General features: G+C 43.5%; 1 protein-coding gene across 4 annotated transcripts in view; it reads left to right on the top strand.

Moving 5' to 3' along the window:
* The window catches only part of PCDH19 (protocadherin 19), a 199,967-nt gene that overhangs the window by 81,717 nt on the left and 95,217 nt on the right, over positions 1–23,033 (top strand). The window lies entirely within an intron of this gene.

The following is a 23,033-nucleotide window of genomic DNA, read 5'->3' as shown; positions in this document are numbered from 1 at the left end:
AGATGAAAAAATACCAACTGCCTTGCATGGCATCAGCGAGACCAGAATGACACAGTCCAGGCCTAAAAGAATGGCTCCAGGAGGAATGCTGCTGTGTTCTGGAAACAAGTAAGAGAATGCCCCACACACTCAGGGAGTTGCACTGATGCTAAAAAGAGGATCAACATGAATGTTATCCAGTGCTATGCACCTACAAATGACAGCAAAGAAGAGGAAAAAGAATAGTTTTACAACAGACTCCAGTCCATCCTGAAGAAATGTCTTGAGAGAGACATCACCATACTGATGGGGGACCTCAATGCTAAGATTTGAAGTGGCAACACTGGCTACAAAGAAGTCATGGGCGACCATGACCTTGGTGATATGAATGAGAATCGTGAAAGGCTCACAGAGCTCTGTGCCCTGAACAGTCTGGTAATAGGCAGTAGATTATTCTCACACAAAAGAATTCACAAGCAATGTGGGCATCAACAGACCATTCAACAGAGAGTCAGGTCAACCATATTTGCATTGTTAAGAAGTTCCGGAGATCCCTGCTGGATGTGAGAGTGATGATAGAAGAGGACATGGCCTCAGACTATCAACTTGTTGTGGCCAAGCTAAAAATCAAGACGAAGAAAGCATAGTTGGAACTCACAAACCAACTAGAGTGATATAACACCACCCTCTTCAAAGGTGCACATAAAGAGTGAATACTCAGTCACTCTCAGTAACAAGTCTCAAGTCCTGCAAGAACTTGAAAAGGAGAGAGACCTAGTGGAAAGTCAATGGGAGAAGATCAAATAAACAGTGACATCAACATGCCAGGAGGTACTGGGTCACAAGAAACACCAGTGTAAAGAATGGATCTGCACCAATACTATCCACAAAATCCAAGAAAGAAAGGAAAAGAAAGCTGGTGTTACTATCAGCTGAACATGAGCACAAAAAGAGAAAGTTCAAGGCAAATATGCCAAAACTAACAAGGGAGCAAAGAGAAGCCTAAGAGCAGACAAGCAAAGATTCATCAATGGTCTTGCCACAGAACCCCAGAAAGCAGCAAACCATGGAAACTTGAAAGAACTCAATGCCATAACGAAGAAATTCTCCAGCAGATACAGCAAGCCAAAAAGGCCTGCTAAAGACAAAGCTGGGAAGACAAACATGGATAACGAAAGCCAACAATGAAGATGGATGGAGCACTTTGAAGAACTGTTGAACCAGCCAGTGCCACAGTCTCCACCAAACATAAAGCCAGCAGAGAAGGACGTGTTAATCAACTGCAGCAGACCAACCAAGGCAGCAGGACCTGATAACATTCCTCCAAAGCCATTTGAAGCAGACATTGCAATATCAGTAGGCATATTCTACCCCATGTTTAGAAGAATTTGGGAAGAGGAAAAAGTGCCATTAGACTAGGAGGAGGAATATCTCATAAAGATCTCCAAGAAATGTAACCTGAGTAACTACACAAACTAGAGAGGGAAAACTCTTCTATCAACCTCAGGCAAAGTGAACAGAATGAAGGAACAAGTCAAGGCTCAGATACAAAAGCAGCAAGCCAGCTTCCTCAAAGATAGATCCTGCACAGACCAGATCGCAACACTGCGCATCATAATTGAGGAATCGATGGGACAGAACTCCCCCCTCTATGTTCATTTCAGCAACTATGAGAAGGCATTTAACAGCAGGGACAGAGAGACCCTTTTGAAACTCCTCTGCCATTATAGTGTGCCAGATAGACGTGTACGAGTCATCACTAACTCTTACAAGGGAATGACATGCAAGATAGTCCATGGAGGATAACTTACTGAAGCCTTCAAAATGAGGACCAGAGTCAGCCATGGTATTCTCTCTCCTTTTCTCTCACTGTTGGCCATGGACTGGACCATGATGACATCTACAGCAAGGAGAAGAAATATGACCCAATGGACATCTTGGACGCATTTGTACGATCTGGACTTTGTAGGCGGCCTGGCCCTACTCTCCAATACCCATTGGCAGATTCAAGAGAAGACGGACAATGTGGCAGCCACATCAGCACAACTTGGCCTCAACATCCATAGGGGAAAACCAAGATTCTAAAAGCTAACACAGCCAGCACAACTGAAGGCGAAAGTGGTTGAGGGCTTCACGTACCAGGCACTATCATAGGCAAGCACGGTGTCACAGATGTCAACATCAAGGCAAGAATCAGCAAAGCCAGGGTTGCCTACATTCAGCTTAAGAAGATCTGGAGCTCCAAGGACCTAACACCTGCAAATCAAGATCAGACTTTTTAACATCAATGTAAAATCAGTCCTTCTGTATGAAGCATACATTTGGAGAACAACCACCACCAGCAAAGTCCAGACCTTCATCAACACCTGTGTGAGGAAAATTCAAATCTACTGGACAAACACTATCAGCAACAATGACCTATGGCAGCCGACTTCCCACCTCCATGCTCCTAAAGAAATCCTGAAAAGATGCTGGGGCTGGATAGATCACACCCTCCACAAGCGAGTATCAAATACCCCAAGGCAAACCCTGACAGGAAAAGGAAAAAAAATGCCAAGAAACAGCTGGCACTGTGGCCTTGAGGCTCACTGCAAGGAGATGGGTTACACCTGAATTCAGATTGAAAGAAAAGCTTAGGGCAGAGATGGCTGGAGAGTCCTGGCTGATGGCCTATAGTCCGGGAGGGGCATTAGGCATAAGTAAATAAGTAAGTCCTGGTCATGAGTACAACTGCTAGTTCTGAAAGTATCACATTCCTCACATGTGCTGTCAGTATCTTCTTATTAAACCTATTACTACCATACTGTTACATAAGACAATGTACTATTGATAGTATTGCAGGATTGGAGAGCAATCCATTTACAGTCCTATTTAAAGTGCTGCAATCCTGACGAGGAATGCTACTGCTACCTACTGAAATGATGACATTGCTCATGAGGATTGCCAGTATTTGGCTATTAAACTCTTATTCCCTCACTATTCACGATCTATAATGCACAACTGAAAGTTTGGCAAGACTGCAGAGTAATACTTGTATAGTCCTATTTAAAGTGCTGCAGTCCTGATCAGGAGTAGCATCGATTTCTACTGAGAGCACCAAAGGCCTCACGAGGAGTGCCCGTATCAGCCTAATAAAACTATTCCCATAATGTTTAGTATAGAAAAGCTTGGGGATGGTAGTTGACATTTTAGAGGACTTCCGAGTAATGCTTGTAAAGTCCTGCTTACAGTGCTGGAGTCCTGATCAGAACTGCTGAAAGCACCACCATACTTGTTATTTTCACCTTTTTTCAACAATTACGTTCCTGCTTTTAAGTACTGATATCGCACTATTAAAAGTTCACCAGCTCTGCAGGAGTGCCATCCTTGGTTAATGAAAGCACACCAGTACTACTAGAACTGAACTACTGAAAATGGGACCTTCTGCTAAAAGTGCCCTACCGAAAGTACTGAAAGGCTAATGCAAGTTAGTCTGAACCTTCTGAGATCAGAAAAATTGTAAAGTCCTTAACTATAGGTGCTCTGCTGGTGGATGCAATATTTTTTGTACCTGGTAAAATCTGATTTCACCTCAGGCAATAACAAATATGATAGATAGCACCAATTACACGTTTAGTCCTCAAAAATGTGTTTCCACGCCACAATCTACATGTTCTGGAATTTACTGGGCATTTCCCCCAATCATGGTTCGCAAGTTTGACCCGCCGAATTTTATTTAGGTCTGCAGGTTTTTTTAAACCTGGTAAATACTAGGTTCAGCGTACTCCATATTTCTTGCAATTGTGATCCCTCCGCATAAAGGTGTTTGTGCAGGCATCGCAAAACACCAGGGCACTTGCAATCAAAGCCATAGTCCTAGTCATAAACCCAAGGATTCATGGTTTGAATGTGAATACTGGTGCCGCCCCGTTATATGTGGTTCATTTCAACTGCATCTCTACCTGCCCGCTCGTAACCTCAGGTCCAGTGTGAAATCTCTTTTACGCCCACACTGTATACGTACAGCCAGATATGGTGGGAGATCTTTCTCTTATCTTGCTCCCCGCCACTGGAACAGACAGCCTTTACACATTCGGTCCTGCCCTGCTTTTGCCGGCTTTAAGAAGCTGCTCAAAACCTGGTTCTTCTGACTCATTCTCTAAATATATCTTTCTTGTTTTTAACCAGGCCTGGTGGCTAATGGGACTAATTCATCCACTGCATGGGCCTGTGTTATAACTCATGGTCACAGGGTCAAATCCTGGCCGGTCTACTCGGCCATTCATCCATCTGAAGTTAATAAAATGAGTACCATTGAGTTGGGTAACAATAAACATGTGTTATTCAGCGCCTCGAGACCCATGGGTGATAAGTGCTCTTTACAAATACAAGTGTTATGTTATATGCCACAGCAACGAGAGACGCTTTCGGGGGGGGTTATCCATCCTGCGCTTTATAAATCCCATTAAAATAAAATAATAGAAGATAGCATAACATTTCAACAGACAAGTACATTCACTCACCTTTTAACAGTCATGATGTACCTTCCACTGTATAACACTGATGAGCATCCGGATGTTGATGTAAACAATGCTTACTTGCTATCTATACTGTTTCCAAACTGATCTTTTTAAGCAGCCATTTGACAGAAATCGAGCTCCAGTAATCTTTTAACCCATTCTTTGTTAATATTTTTAAATGGTATATATACATATGTTTTTTAATTCACCGGGAGGCCTCCCTTACCTCTTTTGAACTGCAGCCTAGCATAAGGAGCAGCCTTTCCTTTCGAAGATCCGCTGATCCTTGTGTGGGCGGACATCAAAAGAGACAGGCGTCTCAGCAATAATCTGTGTAATGTAAAATAGGATTTTGGTCCCCATTCCTATTCATGGTTTCCCTTGTAGATCCTCTTTGACAAATCCCCAAATTAGCCCAAAGCAGATATGTGGCTTAGTTTTGTATTCGACCTTCACCCGCCCGCGTCCCGAGTCATGAGAAGCTGCAGGGAGGCGAGGCTGCTCTTTCTCACCGCCCCCAGACACAATGACTCATTTGTGTGTTCTTTCTTCCTTCGGGGTTCCTTCTGTTCACAGTGGGGGCGCTTGTGATCGTCCCAAGCTTTGCAACAAGTGCAGAGCCCTTGATTGTGCGGCCTTGGTTTGAGGCGGCGCAAATACACTATGGAGGCTGCCCATGCGAGTGGAGCTATGCAAGCCATGGGAACCAGGAAGAACTGAAGCTGAGCCGGACAGTGTGACAAAAAAGAAAACGTTCAACAACTTAGAAGGTGCACTACTGTTGTAATCGTGGGGGCACGAAGTGTTTTGATTACACCTGAAGCCTCCATTCCTTACAAAACAACACGATTGTAGCCAGCAAACAGAGAGCTGTATGTCAGAATATCGTAGACATCAATATCGAATGACATAACTATTGTGTCCTAAATATTGTTGACAGCAGTGTCATGCCATAGGGTGTAGATTTCCTTTCACTAACTGCACAAAGGTGTGACACTTTTGTAGGCTCTATCTGATACAGAATATTGTTGTCAGACGATATTTAGTCCACGGTGTTCTGGTACCACACCAACCAGCGGCGCAAAGCTCAAACTTTGAAAAAGATCACACATAATGCGGTCTCACAGAAACATTTTACTTTCACTGCCTTCGTTTACACTTCCTTCCAGACTGACCTTTACTAAAGCACGTGTTTGTGTTTGAAAAAAATCCAGTGGTGCATTTTTTTCCCTCATTAAAATGCATCGCCCTAACTATGGACTGGAACACTCATTTAGGTGGAACTCTTGCTTTACCCTTTTGGTCCAAAGACAGGTATTTCCCACAAGCTGTCATTTCAGGAGCAGCGAACAGCCTGGAGGGTGGGCAGCACAGTATGGTATGGAGCTAACAAGGCCGCGGCTCAGCTGTGCAGAAAAATGCTGCGCTGCGCATCAAATCCTTAGATTTGCCAATCGCAGAGTGCAGTTATCTGGTGGTGGACAAGGGTAAAAGGTATTATTGGTCTCAGACTGGCATAAAACTGCATCGCTCTTAAATATCGATGAACCAGCTAAAGTGTGATGTGCCACATTGCAGTGCCATATTACCACTTCCAAGAATTGTACCTGGGGCATCTGGCCTGTCTCTATTGTTTGCTCAGCACAAGTCACTACACTTTCCAAACACTGTCCCTTGGAAGAAGAAGAGCCACATAGTGTTGTGGTTCCTACTGCTGGTTGCAGTGATTGCAATAGAGCAGTTAACACCATACCCAGAACATTGCTGCCGACTTGTAAGTGACCGTTAACAGTCAGTGCTTGGATTTCTATAGCTTTATTTATTGATCATACACAGGGTGTTAAATAATTTTTATATTTGCTTGTTACTTACAAGAATTGGGGCTACGCTCCCTTTGCGATGCTCACGAAGCCACGTTGTGGTCATATATATTTTCAGTGTACAGTGTACAGACTATATGTTCAAAATAGGTCAAAGATTTTCAGCGCTGGCAAGGTGACTATATTCTGCTATGGGCCCATTATGGAATCCTCCTGATATGCACAAAACAGTAGTTTGATCCCTCTGCCGGGGCTGCAACACACAAAGCAGCAGGAGAGCAGAGGCATAAATCAGAAACCATAGAGTGAACGAAGTGTCAAAATGAAGCGATGCCCTTCCTCCCAGCAGGCGAGCTCAGGAACAAACGATAAGCTCAACCCAGCCAATGAAATCACCAAGAAGAGGTGGACATTGAGAATGGACGTATGTACTTGTCAGCCACTTCACCGCCTAATGAGCAACTGTGACCTCGCTGCACAGCATCACCCCAAAAGAATGAAGACTCAGGGACTTGTGATGTATTTAAAGGGGTCTCAGCCCTGCACCAGGAGTAACTTAACTGTAGGGGATTTTCCTGTCCCCCCCATACATGAGTGCTCCCACAGTTCAATGAGGGGACAACGCAGGGGGAGAAAGGATGCGCAGCCTGGCAGGGGACGTCTGCACTAAGCCGCTGCCTGCTTAAGGTGTCGCCCTACATGCGATGTTGGAGGCCACAGAACAGTTGTTTGATCCATGGCTCTGTGTTTCCCTGCTGTGCTCTCTACAGGGCAGGCACTGGCTCCATGCTGATCAGACAATGGACCCCAGTCTGCACTAAGTGTGCACAGTGCATGCATAACCCCAACACAAACTGGGGCTACATCTAATGTTGCTAATGATATGTCTGGCTCTTTAATTCGTTAGTGCTTTTGACTCATCAATTAATTTTATACAATGGAGTATCCTTTCTAAGTGTTCTTTTTTATTTATTTATTCAAAGTTTTCTGTTTGAAGAATAGCAGTAAAGCTGCTGATATTTTAAGTAGATTCATTGCTTCTCTTTTATTAAAAAGATTTCTACTGTCAAAAAGTCTTTACGATGTTTCTTTCCCTTTGTTCGAAGGAAATTGAAATCACATTTTAAACACGTTTTGCCTTCTTAGAAATGAACAAATTCATTAGTATTTCTTTTTAGATTTGTAGCATAAATGTTAAGAGCCTACACTGGGTGATGTCTGTGGCAATATACACAAGGAAGTTTAAAAAATCCAGCAGTGAGAAAGGAAAAACACAGATGGAAAGTCCACAAAAAATGAAAACGTACACAATGCTTTCCTTCAGCAACCAGATATCGACATATGCCGAAGTATAAACAGTTGTCAAAACACAAGCTTACTCTTTTAAAAGCTGAAAGAATGGGCTGATGGCGAGATGATTCGACGAGTTAACTGAAAAATATGTCTCATAAGTTAATTAGCAAGCTGGCCCAGAATGTTAGTGCTTACCATTGACCTCTGCTTTGATCCACAGGTCACATTTCAAATCTGGTAAGCCAAGCTAAGGCTTCTTTACTTCAGAAACAGTAAAATGGGAAATATACGCGTCAGTTATGCACAGTACACTGTCTAGAAATGCCAGTTTGGTATTTCAGCCTGAAGCACCGTGTACTATACAAGTTACAAATATTTTGTTATACACTATAGGAAAGATCGACCAAGTAAATAAAAGGCTGCTGTGCCAAGTGTTTGAGACTGAATTTGGCAGGAGAGAAACGCCTGATCAGTCAATCTATCAAAGGGCACATAAGGTACCAGAGAGTCCTGCAACTAGAATCACTGCAGAGTGGGTAGAAAACTGAACTGAAACTGAACTGCCTTTTGCAACCATGAGCAGAGTCATAGGGATCTGTTAGGATTGAATGGCATGCTAGCGTTGTGTGATGTATGAGTGAGAGTAACATGGCTGCATGTACGCGTACGCTTGAGTGAACAACATGGAGGATTTGTGACTCTAGGCAGAGGGGGCAGCCATGACCTTTTGTCGTGTCTTGCCTGCTGAGTTGACCAGTTCAGATCCAAAGAAGGTCAGTGGTGGGGTGCGCATACAGGATCCGGTAGAGCAGAAACTGTGAGCTCAAGGAACCTCAAAGTAAAGTTTGGCATAGTCAGCAAATGAATGAAAAAGCATGATTAAGCAGTTCATGAAAATGCAGCCAGGTAAGTTTAAAATGCAGTAGAAACTGTGGTACAAAATGCAAAGTAACAACAAACAATCCATAACTGCCAGTCTATTAGAAATCCTGCCCAAGGGTGTCAGATATGTTCCAATCAATCTTTAAGAACCAGCTTAGGTATTCCGCCTGGGTTATCTACCATTAAAAAGTGATGGATTGGAATGGTTATATTAATTGAAACCACGGTGGTTAGATTTACTGTACCTCAATAGAAGGGAACCAATCACAAACGTATGAGCCTTGCTCCTGCCTCAAACATTGTGGCATGTACCGCAATGCTACAACTACTCTGAATGGAAACACAAGCCACCCAAAAACTGTTTCGACCCTGTTGGGCTTCGTCTGGACACAGTGTCATTGTGGGATCCTACTGTGCTGCGGTGACTCCCTACCCCTTTCATGAGAGTGACTGCAATGGCAGCTGGATTACGGATAACCAGATGTATGGAAGCCCCAGGTTACTGCAGGACAGTTTACCAAGCAGTGACAGATCAGCACGCGGGGTCACACTCTTGCGCAATGACCACTATGCTGTGGCTCGACTTGCTGCCACACTGGCATGTGTGTTGTGGAGGAACTTGTGAATGCTGCTCTTAGGCGCGACTAACAGGTTGTGTTTTGGGTTTGATTGCTTTTACTTGCTTTAAATATTGCACCCCTTCCCACGTACAGAAAACCAGACAGAGCTCTGCACAGAGATTGCCTAAGGATGCCAAGCTGATTGTTGTTGTTTTAGACTCTGCTTGTCTCTGCGGTGCAATATTCCAGCGGACTCCAGGCGTTTGGATATTTTTCTATGCGTGGGAGGCACTCTTTGCCAAATGTTTCCCACGGCGGAATATAACGCATTACAGCAAACCGCACCTTAGTCAGTTTCATGTGTAAAGACAAGTGTACTGTCATAAACACATTTACGCAACGAATCTTGAATAACAGACATTCCTTTATTAATATGCATAGCAAGGGTGTACATGAATGAATCCAAACTACAGGCTCAATTAAGAGTTTGCCATGTCCAAGGGAGGTGCCTTCATTCAAACCAGAAGCAATACGTGTTTTAAAAACTGACCAGGGGGTCATAAATCATGAAAGAAAACCTGTACAAATACTGTTGTATTGTGTCACACCATTTTATATGTCCAGTCACCATGGCCTTAATGGTCAGCAACTGATTGTTGAACAATGCATAGAAAGAAATGAGCATGTCTGATTCTGGCTTTTAAGATATTCACTGAGTAATTTGAAGCATACTATGCTACTGGCACTTGAATGAACCATACAAGGAACGTGTTGTGTTTAAAAAATACAGCTCAACAATTTAATAGTTTTTAAATTGCATCTGGGCCTGTCTTACCAGCGAATAGTAAAACCCAGTCAGATTGTCAGAATGACCTTCAAAAAAGCAGATAATCATATTTGGAATACATTATTATTAACGTTGTACGTGACTACCATATAAAACCTTTAGCATGATCGACAGTGTCAGAAACTGGTTATTGTGGAGTGACATCACAACAGGGGCTAATATCAAATGAGATAACCACTGTTGTGACATCACTCGGGGAAGGGCTCACCTTCCCTTCATTCCACTGCCTCACCCGGGGCCCGAGACTCAAGCATATCAGTGGAAAGGTGGTTCTTTTTCCGTCCTCTCCCGGTCCTCCACTGACCCGGTAGTTAAGGTAGAAAGTGGGCAGGGCCGGACTGAGAAACACAAATCAGCCCTGGCAATTTTATCGGACCGCCTCCTCCTGGGAAAGGGCGAGGGTGGTAGTGTGAAGCGCTGCTGCTTAACTAAAGCGGCCCACAGCATTGCTGCTTTTGTTACTGGGGCCGATATTGCAGCACTGATGTGAAACTGGCCCCCAGCAACAAAACCATCCCCCACTGCTCCAAAACTGGCCCGCACTTCCAGCCTCCCAGGAAAATGTCCGATGCCCACTACTGCCAGTCCGGCCCTGAATGTGGGTGGCACTTTGCATCCACAGACCACCATCCCCTCTGTCAGCATGGGTCTCTGAATCGCCACAGTGAGAGGAGATATGCAGCCATGCTGGCAAGCAGACATCACTGTCAGCAAGAGTGCCTTTCATCTGGGGAGGTGCGGGAATGCGCAGAGGGTGGTGAGAGACCGGATTTTTTTTCAGTTCAAGGAGCAGGGTTGTGCAAAGCTTTCAAAAGGCCGGGTGTCAATTTTTATTTTTATTTAGGGGAGGGAGAGGGTATATACAGGGTGGTGAAAGTGGCAGCAGGAAGCCAGTGTTTAATTTAAAAAAATGTATTTTGTATATAGCATCCCCATTACTACTATGCCACTGCATATGTGAGGCAGATTATTTGATGGGATAAAAACACCACATAAAATTGCAGATAAGTAAAAAGTCAATAGTAGGGCTTTGCTCTCATTTATTTGATGTCATTCAGAAACTCCCTGTGAATAACATGGCTGTTATTCAAGTTTACCCATCTACAATCCTATATGTTTTTTGTGACTATATATGGTTATCCTAAATACCTGTTTTGAGGATAGATGAACAAACCTATTTTAATGTTAGAATATTGTTCACTGTGAATTACTTTATGAGGATAGTCCAGGAACACTATTTTTTATCAGTTTTAATGATGTACATAACGTTTTTGCAAATGTTCACATGTTTCTAATTTTACAGGAACAGAATACCTCAGGCCTAATTTTTCTGGCATTTCCTGCTCCCCAAATGTAGGTTTCACTTTATATCAAGTGGGTTTCTTTTTTCATCCAAAACGAGGCCCCTATACTATATTAGAGCAAATGCTCAAGGGCGGTGAAGGGTTTCCCTATGGCAGCTAAGGTATAATTTAGCTTTTGCTAGAGGATAGTAATCTAAAGCCTGGTGACTACTTTTCCGGTCCCTATCTGTGGCAATTAGTGGCAATCTATATTCCAAAGTTTTATAATCTAGCTCAGATTCATAGGCGCATTGTGCAACAGCGGACAGATGACCTGTGTATTCCTATTATGCCTTTTATAGTACTAATTCAAGTGCGGTGTGCTCTGGATGTATAACACAAATTCAGTTTCCTAAGCAGCATTTCCTAAAAAAATTCTAAATGGCTTGGATCCTCCATATCAAATACAGAATATAGCAGGACACTAATATCATGAATAAAAATAGCGACGGACAGTATATCAAAATGTAAATATCGCTAGAGTTTCAATACCTAGCTCCACAAGTACCTTGTCGATACATATTGTCAAGGTAGATAGATGTGGAGGCAAGAACAGTAAATCTGTACTTCCCCTTGTGCACTTTTTAAATCTCCAGGACACATGAAGAAAAGTGAAACACGTTTATTAAGTCCTGGTCAACAATCCCTGAAGTCCTCCTCCATCATCAACTTCCTGCTCTCGGCCCCTGGAGTCCACACTCTAGAATCCAGTGGAGATAGCAACCAGATGCTGTAATTGTTGCTAGGATATAACACACTTACCTTCTGATATTTTGGCTGCAGTGGCGTAACAAAAGGGCCACGCAACCCTCACAGTGCTGGGGGGCCGCTGAGATCCAGGGGCCCTCTCAGTACAGTACCCTGGCCTGAGAGCTCCTGAGTGAGTCCAGAGGGGAGGCTCCATGTACTTTGCAGGGGGGCCCCCTCAAGTTTCGTTACGCCACTGTTTGGCTGTGATGTTAGTGTGCCACGATGTTCTTGTACTTGATAGTCCAAAGTACAATCTTCTAGATTCACGGTAATTCTCAGAAATAAACCCAGACCACAGCGGACATCCTGAGAGGTGGACCAGCACAGAAACTATGTACATTTTTAATAGTGTGTTTAACCCCTTGGGCGCGGCTGCGATTCTGCGCCTGTACGGCCGTTTTAATGAGTGGGCGCGTTCATGACGGCCCCCAGCCGTCATCAGCACACGCCCACCGTGGTGAATGGCGGCTGGGGGCAGTCAGCAGCATGGAAGGGGTTAAGCAATAACCATACTTATATTTATTATCAAGAAAACTATGACACATCTTATATTGTTCAGTTTGATCCCTAAATTCTTTCTCTGAGTTTTGTGACTTCCTCAAGAGCACAATTAGCTGCATGCATTATGAGTTGCTGTGCCAAATTAGGAGAAGCCTGTGAGCAGCTAAAATGTACAGTAACTATCCTTTACTGCATCGAGAATATTTTTTTAAAAGTAAATATAGTATGCTGCATTCGAAAAGATTTGCACTGAAGCAAATCTGTAAATGCCTGGGGCATCAACAAGGCTCGCCAGAACACATTACACTTTCACCCGAGCATCTCAGCTAAAGACGTGTCTCTGCAGGTGTCCTCTAGTGCAAACAGGAAACATGCTGGGGGAGGTTCTGGTACTCTAGTAACTTTATCCAATGCAAATCTATGAAAAGCAGGTCACAAGTTTCCTCTGTATGAATTACATTCCATTGCAATGATTACAAAGTCCATTAGTTGCTGTTTAGCTCATCCTCCAAGCCCTGCAAACGGTATTACAGAAATGGCATGGGGTGCAGAAAGTGAGACAATGTTGTAACAATGTTGAGTTATGCCATACTTTGCAGTTGCCACGCAGTTTGAAACAATAACATTGTCTTCTGGTCCTTTCGGTCACAGTGATTGCTTGGACCCAGATCCTCTGATGATGCATTCAAATAAGGGACTGCACTCGTTTACATGAAGGCACTGAGCATGCAAACAAGGGACACTGCCCTTGTTTGGTCTGTGTCAATTACAAGATATCCTCTGGGTGAATTACACCTGCTTCGAAGGGCGCAGAATTCAGGGGAAGGATTGATATTTTTTCAGTGTGATGGTGGCCCACTGCTAAAAACGTCTGCACTTCATTTGAGCACAGCTAGGCTCTACCATCCACAATGTGATGTGTTGCTCAAAGGTAATCAAAAAGAGCTAGCCGTGCTAGTAAGACTCATGTAGTGCTTGGCAGAAAAACATATTAGTTTTTATGAAGGCCCTCACCCACCAACCTAGTTGGTGGCATGCTTCATCATCGGGTCCCACTCAAGGCACTGAGTGTCTAATATGTTTTTCTGCCACGCACTACATGAGCCTTACTAGCACAGCTAGCTCTTTTTGATTATCATTATAATCCTACAGGGAAGTGAACTAGCTACTTCTGTTCCTCACTCTCCTTTTGATACATATCATTTGCTTTTAAAGGTGCCACCCATCCTCACCCTCTGCCTTCCTGGTGAATCTTTCAGCGGATGGGTGAATCTTTGAATAGCCAAGAAGGCTTTCTCGTGTGTGAGGGATCCATTTTTTGTGGGTGCGCCAGCTGCTAGCTACACCTGCCACACATAAGCGGATTTGCTGCTGATTTTGGTACCCCTTACATTTTGAGGTGCATAGTGGGGCTCTATTCTAGCCCCAGGGACCCTTTGTCTGCTCCTTGTGCAGACTCCTAAAGGACACTATGCCCTTTACCCGAATAATTTTGTGACTTCTGTTATAGTTTTGCAACTGGAATGTGAAATTAGCTAACTCTGAGAGTTTTGTGTTTTTACGTTTCCAAACACTTGACAACAAAGATTGGTTTTGTTTTATACGTTGTACATAGGAATAATTTTCCAGTGTTAATATTTCGCAATTTTCAATATGGTGGTGAAGCAAAAATCTGTAATCGTTTATGGAAAGAAAGTGTTTTTGTATCACTTATAATGTTTGGCTTCTCTGCACAAAACGTTTTAGCAATATATACACACTGGTAAGTTTGATCTTCGAAAGTTTGTAGAGATTGGTAAAGAAGGTGGAAATGTGGAAATAAAGGTATTTTTTTCAAATTCTAATAAGGAATTTATTGTTAAGCATACCATAAAAAATACTGTGCAGATTGGACCTGAATCTCAATATTACTCTAATCTGCAGTTCATTTGGATCGGCAGAAATCTGTCTAGAATCTTTTGAAAATAAAGTTAAAATACAAGATACTGTGATCATAGCCCCTAGAAAGGACATACGTGAGGACTAGACCTTGCCTAGCAGGGACTGTGTTTAGTGGTAATATGTTTAGCAATGACTGGAGGCCTGGCGTGGATGGGTGCAGGGCAAGCCCTGCTGGTACTGTGGAGAGAGGTAGTCCACATAGAGTGTACCTCACAGCCATTTCCTTCTTAATGTGCTTGCAGTACATACCCTGTGAGTGCTTTGGGGAGGCATGCTTCACATAGACCATGGTCTGTGGCCCTCTCCGGGGATCAGTATCCACATGTGATAGCCTGCAGGTACTGAGGATACGGGTACAACATGACCAAACGCCTTGTCTGGTACAAGGTGCCACAATACTTCAGACAGGCTTACTGTCAGAAGGCATGTCCAATTGCTTCAGGTTTTGCAGTGTGTATTGTGGTCAGTGGAGACATGAGTTTTGGCTGTAGGCCATTCCCTGCAGGTACAAAGGGCAGTGGTTTATATATATATATCAAATGTGAAAATGAGGTGTTAGTTCATGTGGGCATCTGTGCACGTTGCACCCGTGCTTTGAAAGATCTGCTTTAAAATTAGAGCGCCCACAATACAATGATAGTAATAAATGAGCCCTTAGCTTTGTACCTTTTTTGACTACATTCTAACCACCACCATCCACAGTTAGGGGTCCATTAGGATGACAGGCGGACTTTGTCCGCCCGTCATCCTACCGGTGAATGGGACAACCCGCCATAAGGGCGGGGGTCCCGTTGTACATATTAAGATGCGCTCGCCATAGTGGCGGGCGCTTCCCGCATTTTTAACATTGCGGCGGGCGGTGCTGAAAGCACCGCCCGCCGCAATGCTAAAAATGCACGTTGTGCATTTCAATGCACAACATGACAGGCACCGCGAGGTGCCTGTTATGTTGTGCATTGAAATGCAGGGGGGTACCATAGGTACCCCCCATGTGCACCTCCCACCCCCACGGAGTCCCTGGGGGCCCGCAACGGGCCCCTGCAGGGGGACTCCGCCTGCCTTTCCGTGACGGCATTGCCGCCATGGAAAGGCGTGCCAGAATGCGCATTGTAATATGGCTGGCGGTGTCTAACAGACACCGCCACCATATTAAACTTATTCCGCCCCGGCCGCAATGCCACCGGGGCGGAAAACAGGCGGGCGGTGATTTTCACCGCTGCGGTCCCCCCCGCCATCCTAATATGGCGGGGGGGAATTTGGCAATGGATGTCGGGCGGATTGCCTCCGCCAGGCCGGCGGTGGCTACCGCCAGCCTGGCGGAGGCAATCCGCCCGACATCATAATGGACCCCTTAGTCTGCACTCGTTCGCTCATCCTTTTTGCATCCCAAACAATGCTCTAACACTCTCAGGGATGTTCTCCCTTCAGACTCATCTCCACCCAATAAGTCATGCTATGCACAACCTGCTCTGCAATTTGAGCAATGCTTTTCTACCCTCAACCATGATCAACAAAAGCCAAGCTCACTTGAGTCCTGCTCTATCCCCCTGAAGCATCATTTTCTTATCCTGAAACTACACCCCGCTCTCCCTATGCCAAGAGTATGCCCCTTTAATGATATAATGCAGTGAGAAATGTGCTCTAAGTGCTTAGGCAAACAGATGATAGCCAAGGTGACAGAGGATGGGAGAAAGAGTGGATTCTGAAGAACAGGGGAAAGAAGGCAGAGGTGTAGAGAGAAGGGTACATGTTATCGTAGGCAACACTTTCTCAGATGAACTAATATAGAGGACTGATGAGTAATCAAGCAAAGTTATGGTACAGATAGTTCGGTTTCAACTACAGATTTGATTGTTTTTTATTGAAGAAGTTGAACTCTGATATGAACCTCATGTCCAAAGATAAGAAGGTATAAAGTTTGCTCCATTTTAGCCAAATATACAACCACTATATGAGGATTTGTGAATTTGGCAGCCAGCCACGCTCTTTTCACCTTCATCGCTCTCTGAATGCATTGAGACTTGATTTGCCCATCCACAGATATGCACATATTTTGTTCTGAGTGAAAGAATGGACACCATTTCGGTGCTTTGGCAGGTGATGGGAAGCCTGCATACAACCCAGTGGCCTGGGAATGGAAGGGACATCCTATTTATATTTGTTAAATCAACTCAAGTAGGTCACATAGAAATGATTGTACTTCAACTGTGCTGATTATGGACAATATAGGTGGGGTGCTCAGGGATACAGGTTTCTAGACCCAACTACATCTACCATTGTACACAGACATCATCCTGGGAGCATATCAATCATTCTAGAAGCATAGTCAACCATGATAGCTCTCACCTGGGTTTGGCAATAAATTCAGCACTTGTCAACTATATCAAAAGAAAAGAACAAGAAAATTCTCTGTCTGCCCTGAGTATTAAAAAAGAGCCCATCCTGTAACCGGGAGTCAGGGTGCCCGAGAAACACTGCGTATTTCAAACAACATGTATCATCCCAAAAAAACTAAAGAAGCAGTAAAGAAACGTGAGTCTAGAGACATTATGGCTCTGGAATAAAATCATCTAAGTAGTTTAATAAAAAATTCTTCAGTTGAAGGAATGTTATAGTTGGAATTCAAAACCTAAATACTTGTAGAATCACAGTTGTGGTGAGCTATATACTAGAAATCCCACTCATTACACTGCTGGTGATCTCATGTATTACATCACGAATGACATCAATGATGCCATCTCATCACATATGATATTGTCAGTGATATAACTGATGGCACCGTTCATGCCTGTGCGCTGTATTTATTCCCCATCTGCTTATGACTGCATCAATGTAACCCTTTTATGAAAGACTAAGTATCCCTAGATAGCCCTTTACATGTTGACTGAAGACGTCTGGACCTTAAAACATAATTTTGATATACCATTAGGTATTATCAGGGATTGCCTTGCAGCCAGGAAGACATGAAATTGCATTTGTTTATAAAACGTGGGGGCATATTATCAAGAACGGCGATAAAATGATCGCCGCTTTAGCGGCAGGCGATAATGGGCTTGATGATATGCCCTTGTGAATTCCCATAGCAGCCCAGGTTAACACCAGAACATGGGCTGCTATGGGAATTCACAAGAGCATATTATCAAGCCCATTATCGCCGCTTTAGCGGCAGTTTCCTGCCGCTAAAGCGGCGATAATTTTATTGCCGTTCTTGATAATATGCCCCGTAGTGTTACTTTTTATGCCACCGTTTTGGTACCTGTGTATTCTTGACTTGTCAGAACTATCACTGTAGCATCATACATGGAAGCTAGGGAAAGATGAAATATGTATTTCCAGTCCATTCAAAAAGAGATCATTGCTGCATGGGGGCTGTCGGCTACAATGCATGAGTCACATTAAATAAGGGTACCTTTTACAGGACAATAACTCCTTATATATGCAGGAATATTGATGATGTGTTAGGGCACAGTCCTGTTAAATGTATGATTTGAAAATGCTAAGCAATGTAAACAGAAGCATATGGCGGTGGAAGAAAGCTGTCTCGGATTTCAGCAGGGTCCAAAATGAGGATGAAGAAAAGCCAAAAACCTAGGAGTGTAATGGCAAACCAGGTGGAGACCTGTACAGGCTGTGAAACATGTGTTCAGGTTTGAATCTTGACGACTCAATGTGAAGCTACTAAATAGAGAAACCAAGGCACCGAAGACAGATACAGGCATTGATGCGCCACCACCCTCCCACCTTCGGCATACTGCTATACAAGTCATTTGGTAGGATCTAAAGATACCGCTGTCAGCAGGGATTATGTTGCTTGTGTACATTCTGATAAACCAACACTGAAAGCCTTGTCTCTGTGTACCCCACAATCTATTCTGGGAGGAAACCTTCCCTTAAGCTACATACATTCTCACATTCCCTTGAACAAGTTCTTATAACAATACTCAAATTGTCCTAATCACCAACACCTAGATTCAAGTTCAAAGCTATCACACTTATGGCCAAGTTTGACAATTACAGCAGATCCAGTTTGGGTTTCTAATCTGCAGATATGAGTGGAACGTGTGGCCTTGTTGTAGCACCACTACCCCAGGGTGCTCCGTGTGTAGTTCTCTCCTTGCAGTTAGATTCTTTGATCATCTTAATTCAGAAACAACCTTAAGCTGAGCCGATAGCCTCCTGACATGCTTTCACCCTGCCTTTCGGTGACTCCTGCTGATCGTTTCAGAAATAATCTTGTTGCACGTTCATTGGACCCACCACTGACCTTAGTGCCAATTTGAGCCGCTGGGGGGTCACTAACTAGCAGAAACCGAGCTTGGGGGATGCCTGTTCATTATTGGAATGTGCCTGAAGTCACGTTATAATATGCCCTGCCTCAGCGCAGTCATGCCCCAGGGCACACATACCTGACCCAGTAACCACAGCCGCCTGACAGCCCGCTTGTGCTGACTCCACAGACCCTATGCATGAGGACAATTGTCTCATTACCATGCACCGCGCACCACATTTTAGAATTTCGCTCCCACATTTTGAAGAAGTATCTGTGTGGGGAACAGAAATTAACTCTGCATTCTCGCAAAGCTTATCATTTCCAAACGCCTGGCCCTGCTTTCTAGGGTAACATCGAATAACTTCTACACCCAATAATAATGCACTGGGAAATATTTGTCTGAAATTCAACGTCTTGTAGACAATGTTCCACCTTTTCATGCGAGTCCAGTTTCAGAGACATGAGTTATTGTTGCCTAATTAGCACTGACCACATGTCAACATCCACAATTTCCTGTCATATTCACTTCTTGCATGTTCTGAAAGTTATCAGATTCCTCATCTTCTATTGCACAAAAGTCTACCAATAAAACCTGGTGGTGTGCCACGAAGATTCCCGTGATTACTGGCCTCTCTGACCCTTCATGTCTACCTCCAGCATGTTCTGACTTCTTCGGACACACTCATCTTGTTCCCTGCAGCCAAAATAAAAGGCCTGTAACAGGACCTGCCTTTCTTAAACTTAACCTAATGCAATTTGTAGACAACTCTCTGCCTCTTGTTATTTAATTTTTCCATATATAACCATGTTGAGTATTTAGTTCGTTTATTATTTTATTTCTGTAAACTAATTTGCATTGCTCCAAGAGGACAATGGCGATGTCTGAATAGTTTTAGACTATATATAAACATGTAGAAGAGACAAGAAAAAAAGACAAGACGAACTCATTTTCACATACTAGTACATTTTGACACAAGAGAGCAAATTACACAGAATATTAACACAGACTATAGACTGTTTTATGATATCAAGTGTAACAACTTTAGCTTAAAGTTTCGCTTTTCGTGATCGCCTGTTCAGGATGCACCTAATTTGTTCCCAATAGTGTAGTTCCAAAGACTTTCACAGCTGGCGACACTCCAATTAGTATTATAAAGGCATGTTTAATCCGCTCATACATAGCTTGTTAAATTGCTAGAGCATTTTTCTGGCATGTGTTTGATAAGGTGTCTGTTTCTACTTGTATAATGTTTATTTGCCCGTGAGAGTCTCAGTCGTTTGTCTAGCTTGCATAGTGGAGTAGTCTTAGTATGTCACATTCTTCAATGCATTCCATTTTCAGAACTGACGCATGGATCGTCCAGATCCACTAATAAATATCATTCACAGGTATCAATTCACTGGCAAGCTAATATAACCTGACATCTGCCATCCCAGTCCCAGTCCCCCTTTCAAGGGAGAGGTGTGGCGCAGCGGCCAGAGTGGCTGACTCCAGAGCGCGGGCTCATGGTTCGATGACTGGCGGCAGCTCAGCTCAGCACCATGTGACTCTGAGCAATAGCTCACTTAATCTGCTTTACGGCCCCCAGTGCCTTGAAACCCTTAATAGGTGATATGCTTGCACTTTACAAATAGGAATTTGTTATTATTTATATGGCGAAAATACGTACCTCCAGAATGTAATACGATCTTGATTTCCCATTTATAGGAATACGTTGATTGCTGTTCGGAATGTCTCTGGAATTGTGTATGGGAAATTCTGCAACACATGGAGCAAACAGGGAAGTGGCATTATTTTAAACAATGCCCTCTCGCTAGCGAAATTGACGGGCAGGGGCTCCGTGCCTCCATGTCTTGTCTAACACGGGAGAGCAGGGGTCCTACATTAAGCTCTCTTGCTAGTATGTGAGTCAAAGTAATGGTCATTCCGCAATTATTTAATTACTCATTTGCTAGCTGCAATATACGTGTTGATGTAGACTCCTGTTACTGGCATGTCAATTTTCCTTTCTAAATGTACTGTGAGTCCAGAGACTTATTCATAAACCCTTAGCATCTGTATCACTCAGGGCAGGGAGGATACTGGATCGTGTATGTATATCAGATGTCATCTGCATTTAACAAGATTCTGTCCTATTGTGATGTGCCATATTTAAAGTCACCTATCTTGGTTTCAAATCAAATCCACTCCTTCAATGGCTCAATAGTAGTTATTGCAAGTAGGAGGGATGAGGGGGGACATTCCTGCCTCATTCCTCTTTGTATAGCGAAAGGAAAACAGAGGGTTCCATTCATCCTAAATATCGCCCTAATGTCAGTAAAGAGAAGCCAAATATATCTTGTGAAAAGTGACCAAAAGTTTATTCAGTCAAACAATACAAACATGAACATGAAATCTATCGAGACAGGGACCCTCTGGTCACTACAACTCCAGGACAGGTCAAAGGCAGAATTTACCTTCCTCAGGCAATTGTGTATGCTGCGGCCTGGCATGAAGACATTTTGTTCCCAGTGTATTGGGAAAGACCAGTCTGATGGGCAAGACCTTAGTCAGAATGTTTGCCTCTATATTGATCAGTGTTGATATGTTATGTTATGTTATTAAAATTTGTAGAGCGCACGATTACCCGTAGGTGTCTTGGCGCTATTATGTGTAAGCGCATTTTATTGGTATGAAACCCCTTCAGTTTTGCAGTAAATAGGAGCATATAGGTGATCCACATTGCTTTTATGTTCCCTTTTACTGCTAACAATGATCTCTTACTGTTGTTGCACTTGTGTCATATAAACTGGAAAGATGCTTAAAAGACAGGCTTGTTGAATTATTGCATCCTGGTCTGTGTAATTCTGAAAGCGAATGATAATCAGTCATTGTAATTGATTATTCAAAAGTTTAGAACCTCCAGGTTCCACACCCAGATGCCTTCTCAGTGATTCCTCACCTTCAGAGCAAGTGGGCCTCTATGCCCCATTTAACCTCAGGACCTGCATATCCAGTCCCGTCTGGATATCAGCCTGGTCCCCGTGTTGCAGGCTATGGGTGGCGTTACACCCCTAATCACAATAGTTCTCTTTTCCTTGAACTGGGCCTTAACTCTTGATCAGTAGAAGATGCAACTATGGCTTGCTGAATGCCGAGAGGGTAATGATATCTCCCTGGTCCCAGGGCACCCAGGCCACAGACAAGCAGATCTGGCATCAGACCCGCCCTGCCCATCAAAAGCCCTCTTTCATGCCTGCTCCCAGTGTCCTCCGTACTACCGGTCCCACAGTAATGTCGCTTGGAGTTACTCTGCTGTCCTGCTGACAGTTCTGCATTCCCCTTGCCTCTGAGGTTTCAGAGGGTGTCTCCAGTCCCAGGGATCTTCTGTTGCAGGAAAAAGGCTACAGGGTTGGTAAGAATATTTCTGGATCAGAGAGCTCTATGCAGAGATCTCTCGGGACACGTCCACGACCTTATGTGTCATGAGTAGGTTTCTTCTACAATATCAAGTCGGTTGAGACTCCAAGCAGTAGGGTTGCTCCAAAGGTGATTTAGGATGAGATGAATGGTCAAAAGACTGTCACCCCATGGAATACACGCAACAGTGGCAACCCAAACATTTGTCAACTCCATATGGGTTTGGAAGGCAGGTCTCAATCCTATTCAGATGGTAAACCTTCCACTCATTCCACACCATGTTTACTCTAAGGGCATGTAGACGGAGACCATTCTCGTAGATCCCCATAACACCTTGAGCTAAACTTCAACCACAGACAAGTTTTGCACCAAATCACTAAGAGGTCAAGTAATAGGTGAAGATGGAATTTGATTAAAAAAGCATAATATGGCAAAGAATAGGTAGTTCCATCGTCATACATAGGTAGCATGGAATGATTAAATACTGAATTTTATTAGCTTGTGAACAGGGTGTTTTTTTATGTTACTGACACATGGGACATGTCTTTTGGTTACTGAGCAGATCGCCATATGGCAATTCGTTTACGAAATTTTCAAATTACTGCACCTTTGCTAAACACAATAGTATTTCCACTACATGACCCAACTGAATTAAGACTGTTCATTGAGGGTGCTTAATCGCCAACATCTATTTATTTTCTTCCCTTTTTTTTAAATAAGAATATCAAACATTAATAGCAAACACTACCAGCCAGCACTCCTGAACATTAACTGCATTTGAAACTACCATATCATTTTGCAAATGGGATTTTTCTTTTAACCCCTCACATTAAGGCTCTGCCTTTACAGCATCATTCAATATTGACATTACTGACGAATGTTAATATGATTGAGGCATGCAGTAATTCACTCAAGTATCCAGCTCTGGTGAGCTGCTGTGAGGGATCA

The sequence above is a fragment of the Lissotriton helveticus genome, chromosome 4_1 (genome assembly GCF_964261635.1).
Source record: "Lissotriton helveticus chromosome 4_1, aLisHel1.1, whole genome shotgun sequence".
Lineage (NCBI taxonomy): Eukaryota > Metazoa > Chordata > Amphibia > Caudata > Salamandridae > Lissotriton > Lissotriton helveticus.
This window is presented reverse-complemented; position numbering and strand designations above follow the sequence as displayed.